Source organism: Delphinus delphis, chromosome 6, assembly GCF_949987515.2.
Source record: "Delphinus delphis chromosome 6, mDelDel1.2, whole genome shotgun sequence".
Taxonomy (NCBI): domain Eukaryota; kingdom Metazoa; phylum Chordata; class Mammalia; order Artiodactyla; family Delphinidae; genus Delphinus; species Delphinus delphis.
In genome coordinates, this window is record NC_082688.1 from 3,874,110 (window position 1) to 3,886,391 (window position 12,282).

Sequence of the window (12,282 nt, forward strand, 5' to 3'; positions counted from 1 at the left end):
CTGTGATTTCAACTGGACATCCCAGATTTGCCCTCAGTAATCTAGAATAGTCTCTCAAACACACATTTAACTTCTATAAGGCTTTCTTGAGCTTCTCTGAAAGCCCAGGCTGCACAGCTCACCTGCAGCACGGACACAGCGTGAGCCCAGGCATCCCAGGTCCTTGCCGACAGCTACCACCATCCTCAAAATGGTCATAACGTTTATGAGCATTACTAATTAATTATATCAAAGTGATGTCACTGTTAGTTACATCGTACTCTGTGACTGTACTGTGCATTACACTTAACACTGTCGGTGGAATTAATACTATTTGTGTTAATATTTATCATATTCATTATCATCATCATTCCTATTCTGATGATGGTGGCAGATGTTGTCTGGACTCCAAACAGAGGCTTGGGAGCCCCGGTCTGGCACTTGGTCCCCTACACCCCACTGAGAGTACCCCACGCAGAGAGGCTGTAATTATTATACTGTTGATGGTGACCGCTGATTGGCGGTTTAGGGCTGAGTGCCACATCAGCGATCTCATTTCCTTTGTACGACAGCGCAATGGAGCCTCGCGGCTGTCATCACCCCTGTTTTAGGGATGTAGCATCTTAAGACTCGCAGAGTCTTGCACAAAGCCCCACAGTCAGTCCCAGAACCAGGATACAAACGTGGAGTCGTGCTTTGGGCCACTCTGTACTTGTCTGACCATCACACGCTGTGTGTCTACAGCGAGTACTTCACTTCCCGGGACCTCTGTTGCTCTATCTGTAAAACACTGGACTCGGGCTCGAGCACTGGAGCTCCTTCTGGCCTGACATTCTGATTCTGATCGTGTCCAAGCCATTGTTCCCTGCAGAGTAAAGAAATATCTTCTTTAATTTGTTCGAAAATTTCTCTGAGCTTCCAGGGACATCCAGTACCTTTTTCATCTCTTCCCGGTGGAGACAGGATTTCAAGAGTAAGAGATGAGGTCCTAATTATGTGCTGTGGTTGTTCAGAAACAAAACGAACCCTCATCCAAAATAAACAGGCTTTCTTGCTTTTAGGGAGAAAAATGGCACATATGCATATTCATTTATATGGTGATTATTATTATTTAACTTCGCAGGGACTAGAACTGGTAATTTAGAGCACAAAACGGAGGCAGGGAAGTGTTCAGGGAAAAAGAATGCAATCATAACCCTTCAGGATTCTGTAGTTAATGTTGCCTTTTTTCCTTTTCTTTCTTTTTTTTTTTTTTTGGTCTCATGCAATCTCTTTGAAGAATGTCTTTGAAGTGACCATCAAATACATTAGAGAAAGAGAAATTAGCACTTTGTATTGGAATTATCGAAAGCAGGTGGGCAGTACGTTCAGGGACCAATTGGCTTTTCTTTAGGGGCAGCTGAGTTCTTGGAGTCCGGGAGTGCCCAGTTCTTGAGACCACATCTGTAGGGCAAAGGGAAGCTAAGAAGTAAGGCAGGGAGTTCAGGAAATGTGAGGGGAAAGGCTCAGTACCAAAGAGAATCTAAATCTCACCTTCACCATAGTCACCGTTTGCTCTCCATTTTTTTTTGGATTACCAAGAATCCCTTTCCCTTCTTTGACACCGAATCCATCTCCCTGCAGCCACCGTGGTCTCTTTCCTCCTAGTCCTGCCTTCATATCGCTGCCAGAGAGATTGCTTTAAAAAATGAACAGATTTATTTCTTGACTGCAGAACATTCATATGGTTCAAAATTCAAAAGGTACCCAGGTCCCCCTCAAACTCTTGTCCCCTGCCACTTGGTTCCCTTCCCTGGAACCAAGCTGACCTGGAGTCAGCTGCTGTTAACACTCCCTTGAAAGAACATTCTTCTGAAGAGTATTTGTTACACAGAGAAGCATCTGTCTTTTTTTTCTTTTTGCGGTACGTGGACCTCTCACTGTTGTGGCCTCTCGCGTTGAGGAGCACAGGCTCCGGACGCGCAGGCTCAGCGGCCATGGCTCACGGGCCCAGCCGCTCCGCGGCATGTGGGATCTTCCCGGACCGGGGCACGAACCCATGTCCCCTGCATCGGCAGGCGGACTCTCAACCACTGTGCCACCAGGGAAGCCCTCATCAACTTTTTTTTTAAACATTGTCTTGAGAACTATTCCTACCTGAAACCTTTTATGAAAGGGGAAACTGAGGTCCGAATGGAGGAAGGGACTTAGCCTAGGTCAGGGGACCAGCGGGCCAGGACAGGTGTGGACCTGCCACCACACCTGGCTGCCAGGCCCGGCTTCAGCCCGGGAACCCGGGACCCTGTGCCATCCCTTTGACAAAGGTATTTCTGCATTACCAGGACCAGGCCGATTGGAATGTCACAGACAGGGACCATCAGGCTAAGAGAGACAGAAGAGATGTTTCCGTGTATGGCCAGCCACCTCGCCCAGCTGTGGGGAGGAAGCAGCTGTGCCCAACGATGATGGCTTGTCAGGCACTAGGAGTTTCATCACCCATGAAAAGTCAGAGGCCTCCACGGATGGCTCGTGTCTGCCTCTGCTGGTCTGTGCCATCCCTCGCACATCTGGGCTGGTGGGCGGCAGCAGGACCTGGTGGGGGAGCTGGGCGGGCCTCGGTGCGGCTCGGTGTGGGCGCCCGGGGATTGCAGGCAGGCCTCGAGGGCTCTGGGGTGCGCAGCGCGTCGTACAAGCACCGTGCCTGGCCCTGAGGCCCACTGGGCAGGGTTACCCCGCTTTCCCATGCGAAGTGAGCCGAGTGAGAGCAAACCAGGATCACTAAGGGGTGGGGGAAGCCTGCTGCCCCCATGGGCCTCCCTGTGTGTTAGGCAGGGGTCCTGTACCCTCCGGGCTTGGCTCCTGACCCGCCAGCGAGCCCACAGCATGCTTCTGGAGTCACTGCTCCAGTGAGCTCTGGAACATCCCGTACCTGCATGGACGAGAGTTGGCAGTCTTTTTTTTTTTTTTTAATTTAATTTATCTGTTTGGCTGTGCCGGTCTTAGTTGCAGCGTGTGGGATCTTTAGTTGAAGCATGTGGGCTCTTAGTTGCGGCATGTGGGATCTTAGTTCCCTGATCAGGGATCGCACCCAGGCCCTCTGCATTGGGAGCGTGGAGTCTTAACCACTGCGCCACCAGGGAAGTCCCAGCAGTCTTTTAATTGTAGTGCCTGGAGGGAAAAACAATGAAATTTCAAAACTACCTGGAGCCTCCCCGGCCCTGGCTTCTGTCCATTGGCCTTGGCTTTTCTTTCCTTCTGTGAGCGTCCACTTGGGCTGGAGTTCACTGCTCCAGAGGTTAGGGCTGGTTCTCGCCAGGTGTGAGGCCAGAAGCCCCTGCAGGCTGAGCGGGGCCGTCGGCAGCGACCTTTAGTGTGACCTGGGCTGGGATCGGCACGCTCACGTGGTAGTCGGCACCTCCCTCGGTCGCGCTCTGTGTTGCAACACCTCTCCTTTCTGTTTCCCAAACCAGGGTGCTTGGAGTCCCACCCACCCGAGCGGATAACACACCCTGATAACACATATTCACCTGCTGCGTCCGCGTCCCCCGGGGCGGCCCGGCAGAGGCCTGCGGAGGGACGCTGCCCCGCCTGCGCTCAGGGTGCTGAGTTCTCACCACCCCCTCATCCCCAGCCGCTGGTCAGGAAGTCTTCCCAACGCCTCCACAAAAAGCAGAGGCGTGAACAACGGAACGTTTCCCCGGGGACCTGTGGTTACTTAAATGGGATGCAAGCAGGCCCCTCCTTCAGGGAGCTCAGGAAATATCAACCCAGCCCATGACTCGTCAGGTCTGAGACTGTGGTGAAGATCAGAACAAAAATTGTGTGATATCGTTTACGTGTGGACTCTAATGAAAAGTGATATGGAGGAACTTATCTACACAAGAGCCCGACTCACAGACTTCGAAATCAAACGTGGCTGCCGCAGGGGAAACGTGGGGCGGGGGAGGGATAAGTTAGGAGATTGGGATTAACAGATACACACTACTATATATAAAATACATAACCAATAAGGATCTAGTGTACAGCGCAGGGAACTCCACTCAATGTTCTGTAATAACCTATATGGGAAAAGAATCTGAAAAAGAATGGGTATATGTATACGTATAACTGATTCACCTTGCTTACACCTGAAACTAACACAGCATTGTAAGTCAACTCTACTCCAATAAATATTTAAAAAACAAAACACCGGAGAGGCCAACACTGAGCCCAGCACAGGTGCTGGGCAGCAATGCGGGTCCACTGAGGTCAAGGTACCAATAGTCGTTAACCAGCCTTGACCAGCACATGGTGCAAGTCACTGCCACGCTCGGAAGCACTTTCTGGTGAGATCCGCACAGCTGTCCTGCGAGGTTTTCAACAACCAAGACTTACAGGCACCTACTGTGTGACAGGGACCATTCTAGGTTGTGTGAGGGACAAAACAGAACGAAGGAAACAGAGTGCCCGCTTTCACGGGCCCGTGGCTAGTGGTGCAGGTAGGCGTTTAGCACTGTGATTCTCCCACTTTACAGAAAAGGAGGCTGCAGTGCCGGACCCCCGCTGCTGACCCAAAGGAAGGATCCGTGTGTTGCCTGAAAAAAGAACTGCTCTTCCAGAAATCCAGCAAGTTCCGGTGTCTGGCACCACACCATCTCCTTGAGCTGCAGAACGACATCACCAAAGGCAAAACTTTGACCACGCCCCCAGCTTGCTAAGTCAGGGAGAAGAAGGTCTCCGAGGCACCCTGGAAGGGGGTCGCTTCCCCGCCGCCCCCCGTGATCAGTGCATGTGTTTCCTTTACAGAAAATGTAAAGTGAGACTTTGCGTTCACAGGTCAACTTCTTTCTGATCTCATTTCATATCGTGGAGATGCTCCGTTACTTAGGAGATGTTGCGGGAGCACACTTCTGACTGTAGAACCGAGAGTCTAACATTTACTTGGCAGATTTCTAGACTCTTGTTTACTTTTTCCTGTCTGGTCCCAGATTGACGCGTCCCTGCGCGTAACGGGAGTGAGTGTTTTATGGTGGAAACGCTAACGGAACGCAGAAGCCCGATTCTGGTCTACAGAACCCCCCGCTGTTCGTTTTACTTCTCCTGGCGGCGTCACTGGGCTGGCATGAATTACCCAGCTCCCATCCTCTGACGGTGGGAACGCGGGATTTTCTTGCCGTTGTTCTGACACTCGCGGGTTTGTAGATGTCACTCGCGTCCTCTGAGGAGTGCGGGTTTATTGATCAACAGCTCTGCTGAGGCCCGGGGCTGTGTGTTTTTCTAACACAAATGCAGTCAGGATGGCTGGGCATCTGGAGGGGAGGTCGGAACTCCACTCGGAAAACTGAACGGCATGCGTCACAGCGAGGCAGGGCTCTGCGGGCCGGGCTGGACGCCGTGAGTACCCCCTTGTGGGTCCCTCGTTTGTGGGTGTTTCTGGACCCTGCGGTGTGGTCTCGGGCTTGTTCATGGCGTGTGTGGCCCACCTATCTGCTGGCTAAGCAGCAGGCACCCCGGGTGCTCTGCGGGCAGCTGATGCCTGGGATGCCCTTAGGATCCTTCTAACTGCCGTCGGGGAGGGAAAAAAGATGGCTGGAATGCAGGACAGAGGCCGATGTTCGAGCCACTGTAAGTGGACTTCGGAGCAGCAGAGAGCGTTGGAGAGGACTGGTGATGTTGGAGACCGCATTGGACTCAGAACCACCAACCACGTCACCCTCGGCAGGTTGAGGTCGGATCCAGGGGCCGGATCAGAGACCTGCCTCCCGAGAGCTGGAAACGCCCACCAGGAGGACGGAACAGAGGGGCATCCTCAATCGCCCATTCCCAGGCTCTTGGTGTGGCTTAGTTTTGCAGCTAGCTGTCAACTGTGAAAACGTGGCGTGTGCCAGAGACCGGAGACGGTTGCTGCTGCCGTTCTCCAGCACCTGCAATTGGCCAGACCTTGAGCTGGCCCTGTACGCTCATCACTGCGCCTAACCTTGAACACCAGGAAGTGTGGGCCCGTCAGCATTATCCCTACTTTGCAGATAAGGAGATTGTTAAACAGTTGGTATGTGGGAGTCTGGGGGTCCACTTGTAGCTTGATACCGTCAGTCAGTGGGATTTGGAAGAATTGTGGAAACTAAAGTGGATGAATTTTAGCTATAATCTGTAACATATTAAGTACCCCCAATTTTAATTATAAACGTACTACCTATAATATTAATTATAAATGAGAGTATTGGTTAGAATACCAGAGCAAACATATATATATATTTTGGCGTGCCTTTTATTTGTTGAGACTGTGTGGAATTCACTAGTCTTTAGACTGATGAGTTCTCATTCTCTGAACACGTCATCGATCCTCTCACGTTGCGCTTTCCACAGCTGGTCAGGTCGGGTTTTCCTGGAGCAACACTGTGGTGTCTGGTCTCTGGCAGCAGGAGAACACAGGCCTGAGCTGAGATGAGCTCAGGAAGATGTGGAAAGTGGTCCAGGGCTCCGGGTGGGTTGAGCGTGAATGTCCCCAAGGAACTGAGCCCGCGGTGGAAGGCTGTTTTGACTGGGAGAGAGGGAATGAAAATGGGGTGTGTTTCTGAAGGAAATGACCCAGACACTCCAGGGGCAGCCAGACAGAGGGAAAGTGACCAGTGGTGACCAGCACCCACCGACGGAGGGGATGGAGGGACAGCTGTTCCTGGTGAAGGTGAGGCCCAGAGCGTCCCCCAGACTACTGCCCACCTTTTGGGGCCTGAAACGGCAGCCTTGTAAAGTCAGCCACTTGGAGATGCAGCCTCTTTCAGTCCTGCGGAAATGCAAATGCCCTCGCACTGCAGACGGTTCTTAGGAGAGAGAAAGGCACCCGTGTCTGTGAGGTGCCTGCTTTGGGTCAGGAGCTTTGTCCTCACACGTGTCATCAATAATCTTGTGCGATCATTACAGGGATTTTCTCTTAGGTGGGTCTGACTGCCCCCACCTTACAGGCTAAGACTCAAGGCTTAGGTAATCGATGGTCACAAGGCTCCAGGGTTGGAGCCCAGTTGTGGACCCAGCCACAACTCTGCCCATGGCCAGTGCTTTCCCTGCACCAGGGCCCAGATGGACAGGTGTGGCGGCCCCAGGATAAAGGGGGAGAGGGCACCAGCTTGAGGAGGAGGCGTGAAGCTACAGGCTGGCTGCTTGGCTGCGAGCCGTGCCAGGATCAGTGGATTTGGAAGGGAGAGAGAGGAATGAGGCCTGAGAAACCATCGGGTCAGTGAACTCGGGCCACTGCAACCTCTGAGAATGAGGCCAGGAGCTCTGGGCTGACGTGTGCACCCAGCTCAGACCCAGCACTTGACCTTCAGCGTGTACTTCGGAATTCCCTGGGAGAAGAGTCATTACAGGTGTTGATCAGACCCAGGTAACTTGTCAGCGGCCCCCAAGGTCTGCCCCCACTGCCTACGGGGGTTTCCCCCTTCTTTTCATGATTTCGAGAGCTGGCAGAATTTCACAGGAGAATCAGGCTGCATGATTGCAAGTAAATTATCATGTTTTAATGTGCAAAGACCCTTAGAGGCAGGGCAGTCCCTCGTCCTGGTTGATGCCTATTTTCCCTGCATAATTATGAGTAGCTGTTCACTCTTAAAATGTCTTTGTTAGACCATAAATGTCTTTGCTAGAAGTTGCCTGGTCCAATCCTCTCGTTTTACAGATGAAGTTCAGTGCCTTGCACAAGTCAAATGGCCAATTAGGAAAGAGTCCTAAGTAACAGAGTTGGGTCAGCCAGATTTGGGGGGGGGGGTAGTTAGTTACATGAACCAGTGACTGACCACCCCCAGGTGCTATCTATTGGACAAGCCCCCAGACCCAGGGCTTCTGACCTTTTCAATATGAAAGAACAGTGTACCACACACAGTGGTGGATAAATACGGCAATGAGTTGATAAATGGATGGGTGAATGAATGAATGAATGCACCCCAGGTCTTCCTGTGGAAATGCCCACCCCACTGTAAAAGCATGGTGGTTGTTTCCCGTCTGCTGGACCCAGGCTGGCGCCCCAGGTGGCTCCTGGGCAGGCACTGGAAAACGGCTGAGCACACTGGAGTGAGCGTGCGCTGGCCCACGACTCGCTAGACTCCCTCACTTTTACCGAAATGTGTTTTTCCCAAGTCCTCGTCGATTAGAAAGCTTTCCTCAGTTCACATCTGGGATGCCAGTTACTGCTCTTTCCAAGAGATTGCCTTTTTTTTTTTTTTTTTTTGGCCGTACCATGCAGCATGTTGAATCTTAGTTCCCCGTCCAGGGATTGAACCCGTGCCCCCTGCATCGGCAGTGCAGAGTCTTAACCACTGGACCACCAGGGAAGTCCTGAGATTGCCTTTTCTTTATATTCTTTATATTAATTCTTTATATTAAGTTCTACAGTCTTTTTTTTTTTAAGATTTTTTTTTTGGATGTGGACCGTTTTTAAAGTCTTTATTGAATTTGTTGCAATATTGCTTCTGCTTTATGTTTTGGTTTTTTGGCCCTGAGGCATGTGGGATCTTAGCTCCCTGACCGGGGATTGAACCTGCACCCCCTGCATTGGAAGGTGAAGTCTTACCCACTGGACTGCCAGGGAAGTCCCTTAAGTTCTACAGTCTTAAGTGGGGTTCCTTCCTGACAGGAGGTAAAGAACAGAGTTCACCTTGCTCAAAAGTATAATAATGATAAAACCAGTTCACATGGACTGGGCCATTTCCCCATCGCCAGGCACTGTGCTTGTTTTGTTGTTGTTTATGTGTTTGTTTGTTTATGGTCCTCATTTAATCGTCCCAGCAGCTGTGGGGTAGATTGCTGTTAGTGTCCCCGTTTTGCAGAGAAGGAGAACGAGGCCCCAAGGGACTGAGTCCCTGGTTGAAAGTCCCACGGCTGGCAGTGGCACAGGCTGGTTCCCAAGCCCCTGCTCTGCACCAGCATATGACAAACTGACACCCTAACAGACTAATCGTCTTTCTGAAGAGATGGGTCCACACCACAGACATCCTCTGAAGTGTTTGAAAGGAATGGACCCATTAGCTGGACGTTGTTGGATGATCCACTTCTTGTGCTTTCAACCAGAGGCCACTGTGTCTGAACCTGGGAACGAGACAGTGATGCCGTGAAGCACGTTATCTCTGCGGTGGGTCATCTCGGCATCGCCCAGCCTTGGAGCTGGGGTGGGACTGGTCTGCTGGGGATGGAACAGTGTGTTTTTCTGACTGTATCTTCCTCTGCAGAGTGGCCCCACAGACATTTTATATGAATTTGACTTTAAAACATTTTCTTAGCTATTTGGAACGAATAAAAAGCCTCTTAGACATTCACGTTTGTGCTTTACCGAATTTTAACACCCTGGAGATCAGTGGCTTCTAACCTGCAGACTTAGGAGTACGGATTTTCCCACATTCACCTTTGTATAGGAAAACGTCAGGCCTGTGTCCACCGATTTGCTAGCAAGGGTGGAACTTGGCACTGTCAGTTGTTCAGAAACATCTCTCCTGCCCGTCTCAGCCTGTCTGGGCACGTGCGTTTTTGGGCTGCGCACAGGAAACGGCCAGGCCGAGCCTCGGTGGGGCGGCAGAGCCCGTGTGCCGGCGAGTTACAGGAGTGTCTCACCCTGCTGCAGCGCGTGCTTGAACGTGGTCAGGAATGCCGGCAGCTGCTGCCTATTGTTTGAGATGAAACTTGAAAGTAAAACTTCCCGCTAGTCACCTTTCAGATGAGTTGCATGTGGAAGGCATCCGAAGATGCCATGGCAGGCTAAGACTGTCATGTTTCTGTATAAACCAAAGGAACCAGTACTGGGGCAATTTGATGTCAACATTTTTTTGTACTCATCGAAATTGTTCTCACCGATTGTCTTGAAACACATCCGTTTCCCAAACTTGATCTTTTAATATGCATTTCTTTTCTGGCTGATAAAAATCTCCCGGTTTTTCCTCTTTTATATGTTGGGAAACCGTATAACGTTTCATCAGAAAAAAGCGAGGGAGGTGGCGGCCCATGATGCCTCTTGCGGTGTGTCTCCCGGTTCACACTCTGAGCTGAGTGGGTCTGATCGAGTCCAAACCTTCAGCCTCAGTCGGCCTCCTTGGGACGGTGAGGAATCAGCCTTCGGCTCCGGGGAGCGCCTGGGATGGAGGCTCCAGAGGCTGCGGTTGGAGCCGGAAGCTGGATCAGGGCGTCCTAGGGAGCGCCCAGGGGAGCACCCCGCTCTGGTCTTTGAGGAGAGGGGAGGAGACAAGGGGCACCGCATCAAACAGGCGGGGGGCCCAGAGGGCAAGAGTCCTGCAGCGTGAAGTTGCTAACTGCGCTTTAATAACAGTCAGAAGGGCAGAAGAGGCCAGTGTTCACACAGGGCGGGCCGCCCACTCGGCATCCGGCAGCGCTCTGCCGGGCCTCGCCACGTTCCCTAGGCTGGCTGGCTGCTTTTCTTCCCCGTTTTTTCATCTGTGACATCTGCTCGGTGCTTGTCCCTCCTGTGATACCGTACCCCTCGCAGCTGTGCAGACCTCCAGCTCTGTGCCGGTGCAGGGAGTGCCCTGAGCATACGGCCTTTTTGATGTGTGATAAAACAGAAGCGAGCCACAGGGGTACGGCGAGCGAAGGCATCAGAATATCAATTAACCTGCTCTGAACAAAGCTGCAGCTCCAGAGTGGAACAGACATTTCACTGAAGTGTCAGGAAGATGGATGATGTATTCTAATTAGGGACTGACTGCTCTCTCCGCATCCAGCCGTTCCTGGAAGTCAGAACCGCGACCCTCGCGATGCACCTCACCAGCGTCCCATCCCGGCATGGGATGCTACTGACTGATCGGTGACTCCTTGCTTTGCCAGAATTTGCAGCCATTAGCTTGCTCTCAACCAGAAGTGCTGTTTCGCCTTGAAAGTGTGGTCCATTTTGCCACTGGGCAGTTGCGTGTAACCTCTATAAAGTCAAGAGCTCTGGGAAGGAAGATCTTTGGCAGGCGCTAAGCCTGGGGCTCCCATCTTGAGGATGCTCCAGGACCCACACTCCGTGACGCAGAGGCCGTGGTCACTGTGCCCTTCCTTCCCAAGCGGACTGATGCGGGGGTGAAGGGTCTCCACAGCTGCACCGGTGGGGTGGGGTTGCTGCCCTAAGAGGTCCTCCAGGGCCCTCGTTTCTTTGCACCTGGGTGATGGTGCTGTCTCCCTGAGTCTGAAAGAGTAACCCAGAGAGCAGGTGGCCTGGGATTCGCTTCGAGCACGCCCCACCCACCTTCTCTTCTCCTTGCTTAAATTTCACATCCAAACCAGAATGAGGCACCAATGAGGCCAGTTAATTAGGGAGATGTTCCTCATTTTGCTGCACTTTTCCTGTGTAATTGGAAGGCCCGCTTTCTCCAGTCGGCGAGAGCTGTTCCCCTGAATACTTCTAAAAGCTTTGGACCACATACTGATACCAGCTGCAAATTTATGGGCAAGATTATAATGATTGCTCAGTAATGCAATATTAAAAGCGGAGGCCTTTCTCAGTGCTGAGTGAAGGCGGGGTTCCAACCTTCTTTCAGCTTCAAAAAGGGATTCGAAACAGAATTACCAGCCCTTGTCCTAGAAGAAGCAGTCAGGGGGCTCTGACTCCCTCCCCTCCAAATAAGGAAAAAATAAAGGGGTCTGAATGCAGCCAAAGTTCAGAACATTTGGGTTCAGCTTCCAGAACTGTAAGTGGGGGAGCTCTCAGACCCTGTGCTTCCTGATTCCTGGAGGGGTGCGCACATCTGTAGGTGTCTGCTCTTTGTAAGAGCTGCAGCCAGCGCTTGGCTGCCTATAACAAGGACTTGAGGGAGCAAAAGGCTGTTAAAAATTTTTTTTTGCAGTTTTGCTTCATTAGTTCTAGAATCCAGGGGCTCCGTGGCTGCGCGTTCTCCTGCATAATTTAAGGAATTAATGAAAGCATGCCTGATTTTTCCAATACTCTTTACTCTGTAAATTTGTTTAGCTTTTTTTTTTTAACTGTCAGTTGAGGCTGTTGGAACCTAAATATTTTAATATTGAAGAAATGTGCTCTCCCCCCATATTTTTTTTAAAAAAGAAAGACATTCCTTGCCCTCAACCACACGGTGTTCTGTACATCAGGTGTTATGAGTTATGGGTGACCTTGGGTCTCAGTTCACCCTATCAGTCCATCCTCTGACCTTACGGCAGGCAAGTTCTTCTAATGACTGAGAGCAGGGGGCCCCTTCTGGGAGCCCGCATCAGAAACCTGGGCTTCTACTTGGGGCTGTCTGACCCCGCCTCACCGCAGAATGGAGACCTGAGGGGGACACGTAGTTTTTCGAGGCAGGAGCCCGCTGTGTCCCCCTTTGCCTGGCAAAGTAATAAAGCTATCCTTTTCTACTG

General features: G+C 51.5%; 1 protein-coding gene and 1 non-coding gene across 3 annotated transcripts in view; one reads left to right on the forward strand and one right to left on the reverse strand.

The window, feature by feature from the left end:
• Positions 1-12,282, forward strand: part of AK8 (adenylate kinase 8) — a 128,553-nt gene that overhangs the window by 26,833 nt on the left and 89,438 nt on the right. The gene's annotated exons all lie outside the window — the stretch shown is intronic.
• TRNAG-GCC (transfer RNA glycine (anticodon GCC)) lies at positions 8,189-8,261 on the reverse strand. Its single transcript has one exon. It is a non-coding gene; the product is annotated as a tRNA-Gly (tRNA).